The sequence below is a fragment of the Megalopta genalis genome, chromosome 12 (genome assembly GCF_051020955.1).
Source record: "Megalopta genalis isolate 19385.01 chromosome 12, iyMegGena1_principal, whole genome shotgun sequence".
Classification (NCBI taxonomy): Eukaryota; Metazoa; Arthropoda; class Insecta; order Hymenoptera; family Halictidae; genus Megalopta; species Megalopta genalis.
In genome coordinates, this window is record NC_135024.1 from 4,240,387 (window position 1) to 4,264,475 (window position 24,089).

Below are 24,089 nucleotides of genomic sequence, written 5' to 3' on the forward strand. Positions count from 1 at the left end.
GCCGTTATAAATAGCCGTCTAATTGCATACTGTGCCAACATTGACACAAATAGCGTTCAGCCACAGACTTTACAAATCACGGAATTGTCTCTTGCGACATTCGTTCCTGATTAGTTTAATTTTACGGTCAGCAATTCTGTACGGAAGAAACATATTTTGTTTTTATTTTTAAATATGCATTTATGCTCCTTGTTTTACTGCATTCATTTGTAGAAAACATGACAAATTACTACAATAGCAGTTTCAAATAATTCTCTTTTGACAATGCACACGATATCGCAGATCGACTTCGAATTATGGAGTTTCGTAAATTTTTTCAGATACTTGGATGCTGTTTAAAAAACATTACTCTTCAGAATGGTCTTCTTAACAAACTTCAGAATTTAATAATAATAATAATAATAATATAATATAATATAGTATAATAATAATAATATAAGGAATAATAATTTTTGTAACTTTCAATTCCTTCCGAGATATTCCACTGTACTCACTTAAATAAAACATCCTGTAAATTAACAAATGTATGTATAAATGGCATTCATTTGAGACGCTCAGGTTAGAATTAATTATGCTAGTCCACGATTCAAAAAGTTAAAAAACTGGATAAATGTAATAGAAAATATAGCGGAGAAAATATAAAGAAAACAAGGTCTAATAAAAACATATAAAAACTTTCAGATTATCGCAACAAACTTCCAGTTTGATAGAAAAACGCTAAACCGTCACATCTTGTTTAAAACAAAAGGAGGTCCCTCCGAATCTGAGATCGCCTAAAAGTGACTCACTACGCGACCGAAGTGTTTATCTAAACGAAAGCAACACAGCAAATCCATCTGCTCCAAAATTAACGGTCCTTCCCCGAGGAATCCGAGGTCGAGCGCAGGTTCGCGGCCGTGGAAAATACAACGACGAAGAGAAGACGAGGTCTTTTTCGTGTCTTTAAATGTCACTTTCGACCGCCGTAACGTCGTTGTCCCGGTAGTTCTATAGATAGACGTAGATACACGAGCGGGACCGACCACTTTCGGCGTGTTGTTTGCACGATTTACCATAGTTTCCGCGGTGTTACGTGACGTCACCGAGTGATTTCCATATACACACATCGCGGTCTTCCGATAAAAGAGAGAAACACACACCCGTCCGCTCCACGCGCGCTGCTTTCGCGAGAACGTACGAGCATTGAACTCTCCTGATCGATCGTAATCACGCTCGCATGCAGTCGCGGGACTTGTACACTTCTGCGTCGCGTCCGTTCGCGTGTCCTGAAGAATCTAAGACCGCCGGCGGAAAAAGGTCCTCTTGTTGTCGATGCGAACGGACAATAATTGATATAATCGCCGTGACGCACATCGAAGAAGAAAATTCTTCTGCCGTTAAAACGCTCGATACTGCTCGGTAGTCGGTTAGGAAAAAACGCTACGAGACGGAATTTAGTGGAGTACTCTGTTATAGAATTACGTAAACGTATCGGATAGCCCGGTGAGTCACTCTTTTGATCAAATTAATACTCAATTTCGTAGAACTCCGTGGCGTATAATCTGTGTTACGTTACCGTTGCTCAAGGAAAGCCTGAACAGATTTCCAACGCAAATTGCACTCTCATCTTATCAGAAATAAGCATCGATACTGTTCGTCGATGCGCATAAGACAGATAAATTGTAGTATTACCGGCAGTAATTCGCTGGATCGTTGACCGTTACGTAAATTAAAAATTGTCGTCGACGAAGGTACGAAACGAAAATTAGATAAAAATTTGCTTCTTCTTCTTTTTAAATGTCTCGATAAATCGATAAATTTTGTACTGAAATTATTGCATTTTTACGAAGATCCCACTGTACTCTCTGTATTCTACTTATCCGTTCTTTCGCCGCGAATGCATCAAATCCGCAGTTTAGCAATCAGCTTTTATTAAGTGTGAAGCGTGCGAGTAAAAACGGTGAACGTGAATTCGCAGCGTTGCGGCGAAAAATGTAATTGGGTCGAAAAAAACCGGTGAATAGTTACGTGACTTCGAAGTTGCACCGAGCCACGAGGGATCAAATCGAGATCGAATCTGCGATATCGACGACGTACGTCGGGTAATTTCATCGTTTCGACATGGAAACGACGCGTGTATCTGCGAGCCGTTCGTCGTAGACGTCTCCGACGACTTACGCGCCTAATTTGCAAACAGACGCAACGGTTAATAGGGCTTAAGTAGTTGCGTACTGCGCAAAGCAGTCTCGGTGTGTTTTGTCGGGGCGCGTGGGTGAAGGCAGGTCATGGCCAATGAGTGCGAGCGAGATTTTCAGTCGGAATCCGCGATTCCTCTCTCGCGGTAATGCGAGTAACGAGCACCTGTCTAACTGTCCGACCGGCTTCTACACTCGATCGGCTTCCATATTTGAGGGGTCGGTCGTTGAAAGAGAAGTCTCTGATGAAATATACTTACGACTCTCGTTCGATCAGACGTGATTTCAGCAGTGTCGCAATTTTGGGCGCATCTGTAACGCAATAAAAAGAAAAACAACATATGAGTCTTGCGTAACACACGAAAGTCGTAATTGGATTGAAAATTCTTTTTCGGTTACACTGGAAAGATACGAGAGAACCGTGGACCTATAAATATATCACGATATCTTGTATTCGTGCTTTTAGGTTGTACGTGAACCTTTTGGTATCAAACGTGACTGGCACGTGTTCCATTATAAGAACGACAAGACTGATTTTATCTAGACCTTGCGCCATTTTTTGTTGTAACGCGTGCTCGAAGTAAGAAAATTCAGTTATTTCTTACGGATGAGTCTTTATAATTTCGACGATACTCCTTGCAAAACTGTCGACAAAATTGTCTTCGATATTCGACGACATTTCTGCCGATTATTGCGAAATTATTCAAAACACATGCACCTTTTCAGGATGCTATTTCATAATGGTTCTACTAAGAAATAAAGCCGCTTATTTTGGCAAAATTGATTCGCTTGACGTCTGACGAATGTGTATATTCTCGTTTTAAATCGTATCCGAATCGCACACGGTTCCCAATGAAACCTTCGAAGACGAATTTTCAAGTATTCTAGACAACGGAAAACACAACGCATGTTACGTATTTCATAACTTATGGCCGTCCGGGGCAACGAGCCAGTGTAAAACCGTGCAAGTGAAAGTAGCTGTCCCATACAAATCTGGCAGAAGTTATTACTGGATAATTACAATTAACGAACGCAGCCCAGTTTCTTTCGGTTCCCGGCGACCACGTGCCATCGCGTTTATCAATTTTACGGCAACGCGCGCGGGCAAAGTCGTTGTTACCTGTTCTCTTCGAGTTCAAAGAACACCGTCATTACCCTCGAAACAGTGCCATATATTGCTCCCGCGAGGATACCATTATACGTGGGAAAGGAACTCTCCTTTTTTTCCCCCATCTTAATAACTGCGTAACCTACTTCGGTCACAGATTATTCGAAATTACGGCATGTACGACGCGGCAATAAACTCGGAACTCGTAGATTAAACCTACGTGGTTCTGCGATCGCGAATGGAAGTGAACGTAAAGTTCACGTTACCATCGTATCGGGTCTAATTGAAATCCGAAATAGGTACGAACGAGTTTTTATTGAACGCCGTTCTGGCGTCGTTATTGGTTAACCGAAATCTATTGTTATCGAGACAGATTACGGATTTTCATTTGTAATTCTATTGTCACAGATTCTATCGTGTATCCATATTTGCTTGCGTATATTTTACATATTTGTATGTACTACATGTATATATATATGTCTTTGAATTTTACTTCTCTTTGCCAGTCTCTTGTGTTTATTATGTATTTGTATATTATGTAAAGACTCTGACTTTTCTTAAACATATGCCCATGCAGAAATTATAGTGAATATGTGATTACTGTACTGCAAATTTTTGTGTAAATTTACATTCTCGAGATTAGGAATCGTGAAGTATTTTCAGTACAAAATACGGACACAAAATTTGATCACCCAATTCATATATTTTTTGTGTCCGTATTTTGTACTGAAAATACTTTACGATTCCTAATCTCGAGAATGTAAATTTACACAAAAATTTGCAGTACAGTAATCACATATTCACTATAATTTCTGCATGGGAATATGTTTAAGAAAAGTTAGAGTCTTTACATAATATGCAAATACATAATAAACACAAGAGACTGGCAAAGAGAAGTAAAATTCAAAGACTTGCTACGAAAAATTAAAGTTTTCGAATGCAATAGTTTTTTTGATTTTTCTAAATACAAGTCGATTTTAAAGTACAGTTAATTTGGAAGTAGTAAAACTTCGTTTGAATATGACGAATGAAGTTCTGAATTTTGAGAACAGTGTAAAAACACAGACTTGCTGAAAAGAGTGTCACTAAAGCAAGAAGTAGCGGCGATTTCACCAAACAGGATCGGTTATGTAAGCATCACTCACTCTTTCGTTTTCATACGTTGTCCTGTATTGTCACAAGTACTCGACGCGCAAGTTATATTTTAACTTCAGCTCTGCCGACAACTTTTATTTTCTATGAAGATCCGCGCTCTATTGATCGCGATATGTGTATATTTCAATATAATAATTATTTATACAGGAACTAATTAATTATATTTCAATATTTAAAGTATTATTATAACATCGAAGATTATTTTCGAAATTAACTCACATTGAACAAAAATTCATCTATAGACTCCCGAAAAAAATGTAAGTATCTTAAAACAGCAAAGAATATGTATAAAAAACAGTCAAAAAGTATCATGAATGTTTAACGTTATAAAAAAGATCGTACTTATTTTAACGGTTTACTCGAAGATTGTAAAGATAGATTTACGAGTTATTTATTCGATATATATATATGTTACTTGCGGCAAATACTACATGAAGACTCGTTCAAAATCGGGATAAATGTCTTATTGTTACTTTTATAGACTAACATAAAACAGCCGCTTCTAATGCTCCGCAAATCTAGCGTTCAGAAGACCGTACAAACGCATTTGTTCCAAGATGATTCGCAGGCGGCACACGCATAAATATCGGTGTTACGTGAAAGCACAAAACGCCGCGGTCTCGTCAGTCCTCGAGCAGGCTCATGGTAAGAACGCAGCGGACCGTGTTCGTCGGTTTTTCCGCGAATGGTCACGTTTTTGTCCATTTTTGGTAGCAAAAACCGCGGACACCGGCGGCCATAGAAGTGACGAATCCGCGGCGGATCCGTCCGGAATGGGACAACGGAGAGTGGATAGAAGGACAGAGGGCCGACAATAGGCCTCGGCCGAGCTATGCGACCAGGAAATTCGAAGTTGTAAAGAAGCTAGCAACGAGACATATACACCCGCTTTGGTCATGGCTCGGCTTTTTGCCGGTTGCGTGCTTAACGGTACCATCGCGGCCTCGTGGTCCAGTTAACCACGTGCTTCTAAGAGAGCCAGCGATTCCAGAAGTCGTTTCAGGAGGTCGTGCACCTTTCAGTACGAGGAAGTATCCCTGAAATCTCCTCTCTTGGAACCGGCAGAAAAAGATCGTTGAATTTCCTGGCCGAGGAAGATACACCGGATTCTTTCGTTTCTTGCGGCGTTCGCGCGTTTCTGATCTCCGAAGACCCCCGGGCATTCAAGTGTCAATTCCATTAAGCCGGCGTTCGGCTTATGCCCAAGTGTATTTATTTGGCTGCGAATCGTCTCCTCGCGGCTGTACGATTTTAATTTATCCACTCGGAACCCGCCGATTCTTCTCGCAGACGATTTAGAAGCCTCGAAAATGAAGGACGCTGTGCAATGTAGACGGCGAGTTTTACAATGGAAAAATTAAAATTATCCGCATCAACTGCAAGAAACTAAATAGTAAGTTCATTTTTTTCTTTGCTACTCGAAGCAAATTTTGACAAAATTTTGATTCTGTTATATAAAGTTGAATCGATATAAAAATCATTGTACTGCAGTGAAATTTTAGAGGAATTAATATATAAGAAATTCTGTGTTTTTATTTATATATTTTACATGATTAGCTCGTATGATAATGATTCAGTGTCGCCGTATCGGTGGCACCGGAGTGCGAAGGGGGTTAAATTGCAATTACATAGTCGGTTTTGACGTAAATGCATAAAATCAGCGGTTCAGAAATGATTGAGTATGAACTGTTTTGCATGTTCCTTTTTGGTCACCGGAAGTACGGCGAATATTAATGATATATGGTGTCGCATATATCATTTGAAGGATTCATATGATAAATTGTTCGCTGATATTTTATTTATGGTGTCGAACGGTAATCGAAGTCGTGGTTTTGACGTGACTACAGGAAGTAAATCGTTTGATTAATCTGCGATTAAATTTTAATTAGCGTTTGCTTCGATTGAATTCTGTTTCAATCTTGATTAAATTTGCATTACATCGCATGAATTGAAAACTGCTTGTTCCCTTAATTAATGTTGAAGAAATCGAATATCGAATTATTTTCAGTGCAGTAAGTTCATACAACATCTGCATCAACGAAACGAAATCATTTGTTTCTGCACGTTGGGCGACAGATGGATAAACAATCTCTTAATTAATGTGCGATCGAAAAGGAAAAAGCTGGAGGTAAGTTGTATACACGACGAAAATATCGCGATTCGAGAATGTCTAAATATAGCACGCACATCTGTCGAATGTTGTTTGCTGTGGAACTGTGAATACAATTTAATCAATAACAAGTTTATTCCGAGGTCATGGAATAATTGCGGTCGCCGAACTCGGATAACTCGCACAAACTCTGCGAAGAAATTTTTTTTTTTGCTACTGCATACATTATGCCTACGGAATTACACGACAATTAGTTGAACATTTCCGTAAACAGTATGTAAATACTGTTCTTGAAATATCATTTAACGATTCATTTTTACGATCTTGAACAACGAATGTTGAATATTTCAATTTCTTCTAGTGTATATTTCAATGTACATTCATTACATACATTTACGTATTTATTATATAATGAAAGATTTATGTAAATTACCTGCTACATGTTTATTATGTATATTACATAAATATGTAACATATTATCACGTACATTATACAATATATATATTGTATAAATATAATATATAATATATAATATATAATATATAATATATAATATATAATATATAATATATAATATATAATATATAATATATAATATATAATATATAATATATAATATATAATATATAATATATAATATATAATATATAATATTATAATAATAATATATTGCATAAATATATAAAATATTTATTACGTACATAATGACACATCCTCGTTCGTAATCTCTCAAGCAAACAAAACAAAAATCCGTCCAGGAATAACGCAATAATTTATTTGGACAAGAGTCGCATCCACCCGGAAGGCCGACGTTTAAATGTACCCTATAATTCCTGGTGTCACGGTGTAGCAGCAAGTGGGGCCGTGGCAACCGATAACCTTGAAGCGTCCGAGGAGGTGCCATTTTGCCATTAAACGGCACTCCATCGCGTAAATCAAATATCCCCTATGGAGGATGCAGCAGCGCATCGCGGCGGTCGTCGAACAAAGTATATTACAGCCAACATCAGAAAAAGAAAGCGACGGACGTGTTCGTGGAATTACTAAGCGGACGTTACACGCAACATAATTGCAAAATAGCAATCCGCAGTATCCATTTGCAGGAGGTGTTCCGTCTATCTGAGGTGTACCGCGGGAGCCCGCAGCCACGACAGGACACCGACAGCGTGAAACGCGACGAGAACTTCTAGAAGAAGGAGAAGAAGACGAGGAGGAAGACGGAGGAGGAGGAGGAGAAGAAGTAGAAGTAGAAGAAGTAGAAGAAAGGAGAAAAGGATGGAGGAAAGAAGAAGAAGAAGTGAAGGAAGAAAGAAGACCACGACGAAGAGGAGGGAAAAAAGGAAGGGTAGAAGCGGAACCGAGGAAAAAGGAAAGCGGCGCGAGGGAATGCGGGCTCGAATATGTCAGGGGGAAAAGAGAGTAGTGAAAGACAGAAACAAAGAGAAAGAGGCGGAGAGAGAGAGACGGAGAGAGAGCAAAAGAGACAAACAGGCCACACAGGGAGAGTGTCTTAACCACACAGGTATCGCGGTATCGATGGCAGCCGGTCGTGCGAAACGATTAGCAAACCGTAACGCACCAGAAATCAGGCTCCGTGTATATGTATACGTCGGGACAGGTCAATCAACTCTAAATAATCGCGAATAATGAGCTATACACGCTTCCCTAACGAGCCTTTCTACTTATCAATCGCCGCTTTCGATATACTCTCGCGGAAAATGCCGACGTGCGCAGGAAACTGTAAAGAGTGTGTGCCAGTGGTCCGAATTATGATCTCGGAATTGAATGAGTGACGGATCAATGTGCCGATGGAATTCGGTTATCCGAAACTAATCCGGGGAAACGTGAGTGATTTTGAATAATAGAGTATCGATTATTTGTACTGGGATAAAACCGTTGCAGCGTATATAAATCGCGTTTTATCTAAGCGTTTTAAATCTACGCATACTAAAATGTTCGTAAGATGAGCGAGATTATAACTCGATAATAAATTAACTGAACTTGAAATCCTCCTAACTATAAATTCGCTTAACTATAAATTGACTTAACGATAAATTAACTGAACCAGAAATTTATTTGGTAAGCAATACATTTGTTGGCGAACAAAATGACGGAAATATGATTTAAACCGCTACGACGTTAATTCTCTCGCAATAACGATGATTTGTCACCATAATCGCACTTACCTCTGAAATAATAATGTATGGACGACGATCAAACATGTCGCACGTAACCACGAGATCAAGTATATAATGTTATTACTGTACTGTGTGGATATTCAGGCGCATGTTCACATTATCATAAATTATTTTACGAAAACTAGAATACGGAAGCATATGTTTATATCTAAAATGTTCCGGATGATAAAAATACCTTATCGAGAGTTGTTATTCAAGCCTGCCGTTTGTTATTCTACGTCTTGCAAGGCCACAAATGCACGCAGAGAATGTCGTTTCTATGTTGACTTCGTAATAAAATTCCATTTCACGTTTGACGTCCGATTGAATGAAGAATGTGGAAGCGATAATGGCATCGATCGCCAATATCCCAGGAAAATGCTCGTGTCGCGTTTCAGTAAATAGCGCTCATTAAGAAACAATGACATTCTTGTATGGTCGACAAAAGGGTTGTTTACCTTATTCGATGCTGTTTCGAGGAGTTAGCGAATTGTTCGGTCGCGTTTATGCTGAACATACTTATGTATATGACGCGATACTCGCGTGAAAAGTTCAGGCGAGTTTCTTTGTAACAGCGTTGTAGCGGAGCGCCGACTTCAACAGATAAACTTTGTGGAAACCTAAGATAGAGAGAGATCTGCGACGACAGATTGCTAGACGCTAACGTTGATCGAATATGATAACGTCATTGTAGGCGGTCGACGAGTAAGGCGAGACGGGAGTTAATGAGAAGGAAATGGTAGGTGAAATTCTTAACATTCGTGATGTTATTATTCACGCATTCGTAAGAAAAATTGACAGGCCAAATATGATACTGTAAGATTACAAGGATTTAAGAATATTGTCACGTTATTTCCAAATTCGCATTTACTAAAAGAGTAAAGACATTTTCATGTAACTTACGTGTATTAGAGATTAACGTAGATCATTTTCATTTTGTGTGGAAATATTAGATATTTCTGTTAGAAGATATTTCCAGTAGTAAAATTACAATCACTCGCTGTTATCGATTATGGTAAAATTTGTTAATCTTAGTTTTCAATGTGGGCAGGGAGTATTTACTTCTCATGAGGCAATTTCAAACAAGTCGTAACGAATATTAACATACTTTTCGATTTCTATGGTGACTAATATATTCTATTTCACGATCTATAGTGATTGTATCAGCGCTCACTGATAGCCTCCTCCTCCTCCTCTTTATATCTCCCGCCTTTAGTAACTCTGAAGTATAAATCTCATCTGCGAAGCGCCATGCTATATCTAGCCGCAGCATTAATCACTATGGGAGAGTCATCAGTCACATATGCTGGATCCGCTGGGAATATTGAAATTTTTTTCAAATCCAGAATGTCTTAATTTACCGGGGACTTAATAATGGTAATACATTGAAGCGGAATGACTGGTAGAGTGCAAGCGATATTAGTACCCTCGATCTTTCAGGCAGCTGTCAACCAGTAATCAACGTATTCTGTGCGAAACAAAATGACAAACGACTACAACAGTTGCAATTTAATAGCGCATTGAAGAATTTACGGTAAACGCCAAGCGCGGAGTATTTTTCTCGAAATATTCGTTCGATCGAAGAATAATTTCATTTCCCAACGCGAATTTCGTTTCGTAGCGAGTGCTAAAAAATGCACTTGCTTCAGTATTTTGACAATCAAAGAGCAGGACTTCTACGTGCATAAGATTTTCAAAGCTACCAGAAGAATATCAAAAAAATTATAGAACAACGCATCATTAAATAATGCTTGCTTTAAACATCAGAAAATCGTGTTTCATCTTCTCGTGGAAAAAAACGAGATTACTTTCCGAACAAACCAATAGAATAACAACTTTCCGCAGCTACAATTTAAACGGCATAGTACATAGAAAAATGAAAAACATTGTGGCTAAAAAGTAGGCAAGTCGTGCACGAAACCAAAAAAATGCTACGACGACCAAGTACGCGTACAGTTTGTTTTTCTATAACAGCGATTAAGCGTTATCATTTATATTTGCTTGACATAAACATTGATAATGACAGGAGTTACTATCCGTTTTACCGTACATCGGCTTTATCAGCTCGTGCAGCATTAATTTGCGCGAAGTTACGGCGAAAAGTAATGATAAATACGCGCGTCGTTTTGTCCATATAATTCAATTAAATCTGCCACTCCGAGATTGCGTTCGTTCAAACAAAACCTAACCAGCGGGAAACCTGCTCCATTTACATATTTGTCCTCAGGTATGCAGCGTGCGCGGTCTCGTAGACACGCGGCCGGACAGAGGGCTCTAAAACTGAATCAGTCGCGATAAGATTCCAGAAATAATAGACCCGGGCCCCGCGGAGCGGCTCCGAGTCCGAGAACGGCGGGCAAGATAAATTCTGGATCGAAAGTCTACAATCTAGCATAAACATGCTAATATTCAGCGTTATCGAGCACGCTATCGAGACTACAAAATATTCAACGGAATTTCCCGATAAGCTGACTGCTCGTCTATTTCGCAACGTCGAATCTTATCGGTCGCAACTTCTGTCGCCGGACGATTTCCAAAGTGGGAAGTAAGATCTCGGTGCAATAGCTTCCCTTAGCGCGTGTCGCGGACGAATTAGGGATAATCTCGCGGCGACATCGGTTATTAATTTCACGATTATCTTTCGGCTTTGACAGGTGGTTTGCGATACAATGAAAAAACAGTCCCGTTATCGGGACGCAAACTGGTTTTCCTGCACAAACCGATGAAAGCACGCACACCGCCGACCGGCGACGCCGCCATTTGCCGGCGTTAAAACCCTGGCTGGATGCTTGTGACAGCGCTTCTCGAGAGCTGCACGGATCACGCGGCCGTTGTTCCGAAAATAATCCCCTATTGACTACCAATGAAAGCAATTAAGACCGATATCTTGCCACTGACACACATTTCGACGCGAAACAAAAACAGCGTACGCTGCGCACGTCGCGCGACGCGACGCGACGAGAGAGCTAGGCGTGTCCATCTAGTTAGACGCTTCTGTTGATTTGTCGGTCGTACGCTATATACAAGGTGAGATCCGGAGTTCTCTACTACTATCGACATCTTAACAATATTTATTTACTTACTGATGCTTTAAACCGGATGGTTTATTTAACAAATACAGGATTGTTATACGTGTAATATGTTCTATACTCTCCTTACTGAACATTGTTTAAGGAAATTATAAATTATTCTACGTTCATCGATGATATTGTTAACCCTTTACACTCGAGTGACTCTGAGGCACCACACTAAAACTGTTATATCACCTTATAATTTTTATATTAACGAAGTTCAGATTTAAAAAGTTGTTAAAAGTGTAACTGTTGCAAGACTCAATTTCAAATGCATAAAATGCACTTTGTTATATAAAATGGAGATACTGCAAGTCAGAAAAATTATTTTAGATTTACGATTAACCCTAGAAAGATAACCATATGACAACGTACGTAAAAAATAACCATACGCTTCAGAGGCGCATGCTTTTCTAAGGCGTCAATTTTATACTAACAATGGATATTTATTTAAGTTAATCTAGTCATTTTAAAGGTTTGGCATTATTGTAAAAATAAAATGCATTTATATTATATTTTTTTATATTTTAAGTAATTTTAAACTTAAATCACTAGACCTCTATGAAAAATTAACAAAAATCAACAGTCTTCGCAGGCGCCTCTGCGACGTAGGTTATCTTTCTCGGGTTAAAATGGCTTCGAGTGCAAAGGGTTAAAATATCGTTAAGACGAATCGGAGGGCAGCGATGTCGTGAATAAATTAGTAGGGATTTTCAATGATACGTAAATTGAGAATTCTTTTTATATACATTATAATAATCTTATATTAATTAAGTATCCGATTCAAACAAAAGCTTTTAATCTTAAAAATTCTTTTATAACTGTTCTTACTTATATCTGAACGATTCAGAAAAGTGCCACGTTTCGTACTTTTCATTCGAACTTTTGTTCCTGTTGCAGACAAATCTTCGTAAATCGAATGCAAAACAAGAAAACCGTTTCAGTGATTCAGAGATATTGCTGTGTTACTTCCTGCTTCTCAACATGGCTAAGGAAAGAAATTACTTGACTTAGGACTTAATTTACTATGGCAAAAATGATTAGATTAAACGTAAAGCAGGAAAAACGTTCGATGCATTTCAAAGATATCGTAGTATGATTGCGGAAATAAGTTAATGAACTGAGAATTTGATATATTCTGATTGGACTGCGGATATTATGCGTTTATGATAATAATGGTTAATATGAGATACCAAACAATGAAGACATTCGAACTGATTAAGAATATTCTTACATTCTCCTCAATTTATTGGCATTATCAAGAGAAGAAATACATTTTGAACATGAACGGTTCACGCGAGCACGAATAGATCACGTGCAAAATCATAAAAACATTCATGTAGTTTTATGAATATTGTTGTCCTACTTTCAACTCATTAAAATGATTATGAAAAGTAATGTCTGGTACGCAGATAATTTGTATTATTAATGAAATTAGAAAGGAAATGCGAAACAACCATAATCCAGGAATTATCGAGTAAATGTCAATACAATAGTAATCAAATTGCCTAACATGAGACCAGCTTTCCGGCTTTTTGTGTACATTTCTATACATATAAATTTCTCAATGCATAAATTAACATTTTTCTAATCCTAATAACATTTTTCTTATGTTGTTACCGTGTCCAATCTTGTAAAATACGAAGGAAACCATTCTCTAATCAATATTTTTGAAAAATCGCGTATGAAAATGGGAATTTACATTATTAACAATTATTTCAGTATTTAATAATTATTTCTACTGCAACTATAACTATATTTCTGAATGTCCTAACCATACTTAGAAAAACTTGATAATCTCACAAATAAATTCAAAATGAGAGATATTCTATAAGCCATGCAAATGTACAATACTGATTATTTCACCAGGACTGCTATTAAAACAATGAAAACAAAGTAATAAGTTACCCCGTAAACAAAATATACTCATTTTATTCCAAAATAGAAGACACGCAAATAATATTTGAGTAATCGCGAGAATTATTAGACGCGCAAGAAAATTATATGCCAAAAATTGATTAACATGTATGAGTAACGTGTATGTTGCATGTATAGAAACGTGCTAGTTTCTCGCACGTGCAGAACCGATATATATCAATGTTACGACTGAAAAATGTGTTAACTATCCTTCAACGCTGACACTGATTAGTAATATCATTTGACAAAAGAATGTAGGCCAATAAACTCTTTATAGCGGATGCAAGGTCAACATGATTTCTGCGCCTCGAGACGTACAGCCCGAAAGTATCCTTTAACGTTAAACCGAGTCCCTTATCCTTGTCGGAACGACTCAATTTTAAGATCATTGCGCGATTATCTTCAATCAAACCGGTCGACCTTCAACCTGCGTTTTCTTGCTTAGAAAATAAAAAAAGCAAGAAGCGAAGTATTTTAGTGTCAATTTACCTAACGACGATATCTTGTTATTTGAGATCTTTTCCAAGAAAATTACTGTAAATACTGCAAATCGAACATATTTGATACTCGCGCGCAAACCGTTCGTAATGGATTCGCATAAAGGACGACCATTATTTTGAATCCGTTTCTTCGTCAACGATAAGATAAAACAAATGAAAACAACTGCGGCGGTGTATTTATATTACAATCGAGCCGAGAGACGGAGTTTTCCCTCAATTGGATCACTTCCTTGATTCAATTCGGTTCGCATAATATTAATTTAACGATTGCGTAAACAGTACGCGCGAGATTTCAATTGTCGCAATCTCTTCCTAAAGTCGTATTCATGGAGTTCACGAACTATCAGTCACGTTTATCCTTATCATTAATTCAAACTTATCTACTAATTTATTCTGTAGCCTTTTAGCAACCATTGATTTCCTCAATTCTTCGAGTTTTACAATTGTTAACATAGTAAAGATGCTTTTCTACGTAATTATTTACAGAGGAATTTTTGTAGAAATTATTGTAACTGGTCTATATGGTTTTTTATTTACAATGGAATATAATTTGAGATTCTGTATCGTAGTAAACTTAATCATTGCCTTCGTAAAATTATTATAAACCTAAACACATTTACAGTGTATGTATAAATCCCTAAACTACGGATTTTTATGCAGAATAAAAATTGTCCGCACTTATTGCAAGACACAGGGACTACACAGACATTAATTTCTCTTTTTAATTAATTTAACGAGCTAAAATGTATACAACAGCACTTTTAAATTCATCAAATATTCTTACTGTTTTACATTTAATCGCCTAATTTTTATCGTGAATGCGTAAAATTCACGGTCCACAATTGAGTCGCTTAAAAAAATTTTGTAAAGTTAAATTTGTGCTAAGTTGATTTTATTCTAATGTTATTAAATGATATTTAATCTAATATCTTATTTGCTTTTTTTCATTATTTTAAGTTGAAGCCTGAGAGTGTCTTGTAACAATTGTTCATGTAATTGTATTTTACAGAACTTCGAATTTATTCTCCATTATTCACAAATTAACTGTTTTGACTTCCACCGTTCCTGCTTTTAATGTTTCAAATCTCTGTCGAAGATATAAAACTAACTGTGCGATTCTCGATAACCGTGGTCTTGTTATATTTAAAATACAACGCGAACTCTACTCACTCTTACTATTAGGTCGTCTCAGCGTTAATCGCATCGATAACAAGCAATTAAATATTCCGAATCGCGATTTTCCATTAGGCGTTACGTGAGTCTTGAAATGAGATTCAGACAAACGAACTCGCGGACATTCTTCTTCCGATTTAAATTGCTCGCAGGGTCAGCTAAACCCCGGAAACTGGCATATCACGCCTCATTACGACCGATTCTCTCTACCCAGCAAGAAAGGTCGCGCAATAAAGACAACCGCGTTGCATCCACGTTATTTGATCTCTGGAAGCCTATTCGCTGATCGAAAGCGATTGCCCGAACATCTGGTACGCTGATTCCTGATTAGGCAAGTCTGCTCGTGAGGACAATTAAAATCTGAATGTTGTGTAATTTCACGTAAGAGGCTTGAATAAGTATCTACCGAAGCAGCAGATGATTGATTTTACGATAAGACAATTTTTTAGATTACGAAACTGGTTAGCAATTTTACGATCGCTATATTTTCTCATTATACATTTGCGACTGACAGCGTCATCATCGAAATTTCGTTCGCTGTACAATAATTCAGAATTTGTAATATTTTTAAATTTGTAAAGTAATTGTGTTTTTGATAACGACGGAAAATGTTTAGTAATTATGTACGGATAGAATAAATATGAATCGACAGAAAATTCTTGATTATGCATAGTTTGATAAACGCAATTTGGATAGACTGTGTATATTAATTAAGTGAAATACTTTCACAATGACAAAATAAATTCTTTTGTAGTGCGTAGCTGTATATTTTATTATATTTAATAGTTCAGAAAAATCGAATATTCTTTACGTAACCTTGAGTCAGAATGGTTAACTGTTTTATCTGATTGCTCGTTTAGATTTCGAACAATATCATGTAATTAAAAATCAAATTTCTGTTCATTTATATTTGACTTCATTAATTTCAAAACCATCGCGTTAAAAAATCTCCAGGGTCGCTGATTCAGACTTTAAGTGCAAGAAGAGGCACACGATTCGTATAAAAACGATATATGATTTTATCTTATCTTATCTCGTGCAATCTACCGTCTGATTATTGTATAAATATGCTTTATAGCACATCGAATGCTTGTGCAGCCCAAAAAGGGTCGTACAGAATTTATTTCTCTCAATAAGATATCGATTCGTGTAATAGACACTTCGTGGAACAGTTCAGAAAAATTGAAATCGATTGAAACGGTGCTACGAAAAGTATGGAATTCGCAAGAAATTTTTATTTTCAAGCGAAAACACCGAAGTGTTGTTACTAATTGTTTAAAAAAAAAACTCGAACGTTTGTATTTGCAGTGCATCGATTGGTTGCTCGATGCTCCAAGATCGGACACCGGCATTTTTCGTCGCATTAACGTTTCAGTTATATAATGTCAACTTTGTACCTGCTAAAGAGACGTCTTTTTTACGATTGACACATGATTATCGTTCGTGCAGTCATGTTGTTCCCGTTAAGAAGACGCTATTTACCAAGATTTACATACTGTACATACTGCACACATTGTGCACGGTATTACATTCGTGTCAGAAAATTTTCCAATTCTCTTATTCACAAAAATACGAAGTTTTGTTTTTAGAGAATCTTACCTCGTGCGGCATTTACATTATTCATCGCTAGCATAATTATAATACTTCATGACGATCGAAACGAAAAAGTTAGAGAACCTGATATAGAACGGACGTACCAAGATAAAAATAGAAACAAGTGTTATACGTTTTGTAACGTTGTTTTTTGTTAAAAAATGACACAACTTGGCGATGCTTTTAGCTTTTAGTAATCTTTACACGCGAAACTTTTTGTGTGCTCTGAAGTATTCCGGCATTGATAATTTCAAGATTCGTCAGTCGCGCAATCGTGTAAAAAGATAAGCTTCCCGGATCTTACCGAAAGAAGCCACCACGAAATGGAAGAGAAGTATTTTCGAATCAGTCAATTATTTATGCAAAATAAAAATGTTCTGCGTCTGTTGCGAGAAACAGACGTCACTCGGAGACTGCTATCTTTTTCTAAATAATTTTAACAAGTTGAAAATGACGTGCAGGACTTCTTCAAGTATTTTAATTTTACTGCCGTTTTAAATTGCATCCACTCATTTTTGTCCTAAATGCACACAAATCCGCAGTCTAGTTACAACTATAATCTTATTTCACAATTCCAGAAACTATAAAATTAATAATTGCGTTGCACAAATGATTGAAGCAAGTGTTACAATGAAAGCTGTTCGAAATGTAAGCGAAAACGAACTTCTCTCTTTTAAGAGACAACGCACATCACTCACTGATACCGTCCGTTTAATGTTAAATATTACCTCGACCGAACGCTGCATGACATTTTCACAGCCCACTAATGGACAGACGATATTCTTCGAATAACTTTTTATCATTCACTTTTTACTGCCGCCGTAAATACTTTCAAATTAATAGACGCGCGACTCAGTTTCTGCAAGTTGTTTGCAGCTCATTATTCGCCAAATGCTAGTCATCATTATTATATGAAACGTCGAGGTTGTATTTTTCCGTGCGTAAATGTTCTTTCATGTTTTCCCTTGACACTAAACCCGTCGAGCTCCAAATATAAATCCAAGATTTATGTACAAAATTATAGAAGAGGTAAAATTAGATAAATTTTTCTTCAAAATCGTTCACGAAATTCGACGACGCCGTAATCAGATTCTGCGGACCCGAAATACCTGTGAAACAGATTATTTCACGAACAATAACGGCATAAATAACAATGCCACGAATCAAGTCCGTGGTTCGATGATTTCAGCCCGCTTCGTGTCACTGGCTCTTCATCGTGATTTTACGATATTCCCTGTTACCAGCCGTATCGCATTACCTGCATTTACAGTTGCCGAAAGGCGGACGGCTACCAAGCTGTTTCCGGTTCTGCGCGCGGAATCCAAGGTTTACCGCGTGTTTCGGACCATGGTACGACTCCGCGTATTTCGTAACGCACGGTATCGCGCGCGGCGTTACGTCAGAATTTCACCGTGCACGACCCGGGGCTGTCCCCGATCGTTTTCGCCGTTGGTTTTCATTTTAACGGACGTAACGAGCAGCACAACCACCTCCGGCGACACGAGACACACGTACTGTGGCTCGGCGCAAAACTTCCTGCCTGATTTCAATAGATACCACTGAATTATTTATTTAACCGTGCCCGCGCGTCGCGAGCTTTCAACCGTGTTCCTCGCATGATTCGCCTGTCGATGGTCAGTTTTTCTGCGACTTCTTCGGTCGGCATTCCGCGATTATTTCGCGCCGGATTGACACGTTAAGCGAAATTCATTTTTACGTACAGGGGAAAAAGCTCTTAAAACGCAATAACTTCTTAAACATTCGGCCTGGTTCGTTGAATTTGACGATGAGTAGACGAATTTGTGCAGAAATTGCTAATTGTTGAGAAAGAACTGCGTACTTCTTTGGCCAACGATTACGGTCATCGATCGAATAATCGCGAGGATCTGCAATTTGACGACATTTAATTGTTTGTGGATTATAATAAAACACGCGAGTGACTTGCTAGAATCTTAGAAAGGTTATTGCGTTTGAAGAAAGTGTCCGAACATTAATATATCTAGACCGCGGACGTATATGAAAACTAAAACTTGTTTGCGTTAATTGCAAGAAACTTTTATAACTAGCCAACATAAATAAATTTAATGTTTCCACGTTTCGTTTACTAATGTTTGTCGTAAACACGCAAAATCCGCGGATCATTGAAACCCATTCCAATGAAGCGAACTTAAATAGAATTTCTAGAATAAAACGGAGTTAAGTTAGCATTCGCCACGACTCTCTATTTTCGCTATCGTTAATGTGAAATTACAGTAATGTCTCCCTTACTGACGCTCAGGTTGTGTACAGACATGGACAATTTGGGAAGAGGAGATACGATTATTCGAACCTTCCGACTCGTTTTTATAGTTGTCGACAATCGATAACCATAAAAAACGAGCAACAAGGCTCGAACAATCGTATCTTCTCTTCTGAGCGTCAATTGGAGAGACATTATTGTACTCCGATAACGTGAGAATTTTCGACGCGCTAAGCTCGGCTGCTGAACTTCGGTAAACGTCCTAAACGAAGTTACACCTTTCCGAAATTTTTAGAGCGTGATGCGACACAAAGGATTCTTTTCTACGCTGATTTTTCCAAACGTTCGTTTGCAATGCGAAAACCGTCTCGTAACAGAGAACTGTGCTTTCCAAGCAACTGTCGAATGCAGCAACTTCGATCCACTGTGAAGTCGGCACAAGGCGAGCGACAACGGACATCAATCGTAGATAAATAATTTAGCGATATCTACCGGAATCGAGCATTATCGAATATATGCGCACGGCTTCGAACGGGAGCCAACTGTAGAGCAAGCGAGAGTAGATTAAATAAATATGCGGAGGTCATGGGTCGTTTCTGTCGTCTTCGGGGCATCAGCATTGCTAATGCCTCCACTGGTCGCAATCAGCGACGTCCTCTTCCATCGCGACGTCCGTCCGGGCGAAAAATCAAACGCGACATTATCCACTTTCCTCGGTTCGAGGATTGGTGACCGTATCTGACCCGGTTTTTAATGGGACTTTCTAATCAGAAGAGATCCGGCCTTTTTAATTACGGTACTATTCCGGCGATACAACTCGCGAGTCGCTTCGACAGAGGCGGACACTGTTGAATATGCCGAGTTCCTTGAACACACTGCCATTCTCATTAATATCTGGTCACTTTTTAACCCCGACACGACCAAAAGGTTCATCGAACCAGTTTAGTAATACAACCTACAGTCGGTGTAAAAAGTACTCGTACATCTTTTAAAATGGAATAACCTTTTTATAGTTGGGAGAAGCGATCTAAATATTTTTGTAATATGTTATATCTTATTTAGTTTTAATTAGATTTATTGTTACTATTATTATTATCATTATTATTACTGTTATCGTTCGTCAGATTCATTGTATTTATTATTGTTCATGTTATATTGTATATCAACGTTATTTCACAATCATAAGTTATCATTGTAAAACCAACGTTATTCCATTATCTTCTTATCGAACATCCCAAAATCTTCTGCAACCCGTTATTTCACTCTTATCTCATCCTCAAACTGTCTCATCCTCGACCTCCGTCCTTGCCGCATCATATTTGAACCTTTGCCCGCTACGTCATCTTCAAAACTGAAATCTTACCTGCTTACATTGCTAGTAATCCTAGCAATACCTAAATCCCACCACTCAGAATCTATATGTATATGTATATATATACATCACTTCTCCTTAATTCTCAGATTCCTTTCGAGCGTGCGCCTAACGAGATTCCTACCGGAACACAGATCTATTCGTATCGTTCACTCACGCAGAAATTCATTTACAAAAATAAAAGGAGTTTAAAACAGAACAGATCTTGTTAAATTCTCCGATCGGGTCGGGAACTCTCACAATTTTTGCGAAGAACTATCCCGCAATATAACGGGATATATAATTTGAATATGATATAAATTTCGGATAATATGAATTTCGACACTTGCAACTGTTTACGGAAAAAAGATTAAAAACTAATATTTTCTCAATTCTTCTGATCGAGAGAGAGAGAGAGCCTTTATTGACCATTTGAAAAGAAAATAATTTTCTAGATATACGTCAGTTCTATAAATTTTGACAATACAATCGAAATCGATTTTTAAAAGCGATAAACAATTGAAGATATCTGATGGCTGGAAATAGAAATTTTGCGCTCCTTAACAATTAATTCTCGAATTCGAGTTAATATTCATAATTTTTGTATTCATACTTCCATTAGCTGAATTAATTCTTTGAGAATGAAATGATTCGGTTGCTCTCGAATCTGAAGTTACGACAAATCCTCGACAATGCTTATTAGCAAATCGATGAGTATACACGGGAAAGCGAAAAATTTGTTTAACGAACTAGTTAGTTTCTCGCACCATCTTGCAACGAGCCGCGCACATAAATAATCGGTGGCACATTCAGCCGTTGAAACGTACCGCCAATATACCAGTAACCGGCAGATTTCTTGCTTTATTCACTTCGTGCTTAGCTGAAGTATGTTTTCTGACGATTTCTTAAAATACACACTTATATCGACGGCAGCGCGAGTTCCTACGAATCGCTTCGATGAATTCAAGACTCCTGTCGTTGGCTGTAAACATTGATCGTCGACGTTTACATCAATGAATTTATAGCATTACCTTGAAATGAGGGTTTACTTCGATTTCCCTCGAAATCAGTACCTGGATTAAGTATGAAAGTATAATAATATTCAAAGTTTACACTAATATATTTACACAAAACTATTTTGAAGTTAATTATTATCACAATATCTCTTTTAATCAATTTTTACTTTCGACGTAACAATATCCAAAATTTATTTCAACGAATTTCTAACTACTTTAAATTATATATTTCATTATTCTTGCTTCAAATGCTTTGAATATAAAAGAATAACATCTACATGTGAAATCATCGACGTTCCTTTCAACGATGAACCGAGTTAATATGATGATCGTTTTTTAAAACGGAACAAGACTCGAACGACGGAAATACGTCACACGTGCTGCGGAAGTTTTACGTGGCACGTACGAACATTACGGAACTCGGACGAGTGTCTTGTGGAAGTTATATTGTCCAGCAACGTGTTCGATTATAGTGCGTTGAATATTAATGAGCATCGACGTGATCCGATTCTTAATGGATCCGATTTTTCATCGGAAAGTATAATTAGCAGGCAAGAGTGCAATTATGTATAATTTTATCAGCTGCCACGACGATCTTGCACAACTTCTTGTATCGTCGGAGAATCGATGTACGCTCTTTTTTTGAACGTTCTGAGTACACATCTGCATAGACGGAGAGGACTCCAATGAACGCAATAAATGTGTATTCTATGCCTAGGCGACTGGGACTGTACGACTGTACCACTTACGAGTTAACCCTCCATCTGTCAAATGGATCCATTAAACTTAATCATTCGTCGACAATGTTGTTAATTATCTTGAAATATGACTCTTTGACGTTACCTATAGTAGCAAAATCTCTGTCGATTACGCTGCTTCCTGACAAGTCTTACAGCCCACTCTCAAAGAACTGTTTAATTGCCTTTTATTGGACAATGTAAATGAAGTTTCCATGAAATGTACTTTTTCAGTCTCTAGAAAAAGATTCCGATGAAATATATTTAAATTCTTGCATAATTGATTTATATTTCGTATGTAAGGTGTAAAATATTCTGCAAGTAATTATTATTCTTAAAACGACTGTGTCAGAAACAAAATTTGAGGGAACTTGACAATGTTTATATTTTGTGTAACGTGTTATTAGAATTGTTGGAAGAGAAAAGACTTTCTTTTTGCCGCTTTGTCGTTTCCCTGCTCGTTGTTCCACGAACTTTCCAGCTTTTCTACGGTTTACTGTAAAAACCGAGACAGTTGCATGTTTTATGGCAGAGGTGCGCGACCCTCGTGAAAGTTCACATGCGTGACACATGCGTCAGAAGATCAGAGGAGATCCACGAACCGGCTGTGATCGGTCGAGCAACAAACCCGCCTAATCGCTTCCATATTTCTGTGTAATTCGAGGTGTTCGCCCAACGTTCTGTTTCGTGGAGCGGTGTAATTGATAAACAGATCTGCGGTTTTGCGGGAAATCTTTAATCGAAGGCTTGTAATTAATATTGAGAGGTGATTTCAAGAAAGAGAATATCGCTCGAGCGACCGAGGTATCGATCATTTAGAAAATCTAAGCAGACATTCACAAGAAACAAGCGTGTAATATTATCGGAAATTATCACTTCATCTAAGTCTTCAGTTACCGATGCAATCTTTAAACTGCATTTTCTATAACAGAACATTACCATAATTACATAAATGTTACATATGTAAATAAATGTTATACATGTAATATTAATTATGTTACATATGTAAATATGTAAATAAATGTTATACATGTAATATTAATTATGTTACATATGTAAATATGTAAATAAATGTTATACATGTAATATTAATTATGTTACATATGTAAATATGTAAATAAATGTTATACATGTAATATTAATTATGTTACATATGTAAATATGTATTATTTACATATGCAAATAAATGTCATACATGTAATATTAATTATGTTTTAGATCAACGTAGACGACAGAAGGTAGATAACCGATTACAAAATTTCTAAATAATTAAGCTGCTTCCGAAGCGATTTAAAACTAGCAAAAAAATGCAAAATTGTAATCTCGTCAGTTTTTCCGAGGCTTCCGTAAGTATAATGTTGGATAATGCTCGTCACGTGAAAATATGTCCCGGTAAATTTATTATGAAAGTGGATCTGTAATCTTGCGTAAATAACAATTTTTTCACCTCGATCGCTTTTCCAATAACTCTCACTCCAGATAATACTCATCACGCACGTGCATTTTTATCATTTACATCAATTATATTACCGATGGCGAAGTGTATTAGTTACACAACAGTTATACTCGCTTATTTCTTTAAATTATGCAACGACAATTTTCAGTAATAATCAGTTATATTAATAATCAAATATATTAACGCCTGAATGATAAATAATAGTAACAATGATAAATTTATTATAAATTTATTATAAATTTATTATAAATTTATTATAAATAAAAAGGTTACGCTAAATTGATCACAAATTATGTGATATCTAATTTTTAA

General features: G+C 37.2%; 1 protein-coding gene across 3 annotated transcripts in view; it reads right to left on the bottom strand.

The window, feature by feature from the left end:
- wdp (Leucine rich repeat protein windpipe) overlaps positions 1–24,089 on the bottom strand; it is a 40,684-nt gene that overhangs the window by 5,617 nt on the left and 10,978 nt on the right. The window contains exons 1-2 of one of the 3 annotated variants that reach the window (XM_033484716.2): positions 18,237–18,443; positions 2,435–2,486 (exon numbers count right to left, since the gene is read on the bottom strand). The exons of 1 other annotated variant lie outside the window; for it this stretch is intronic. The gene's annotated coding sequence lies outside the window, so the exon portion shown is untranslated. Of the gene's footprint in view, positions 1–2,434; positions 2,487–18,236; positions 18,444–24,089 lie in introns of those variants that run through there. One more of the 3 variants, XM_033484715.2, reaches the window with a different exon arrangement.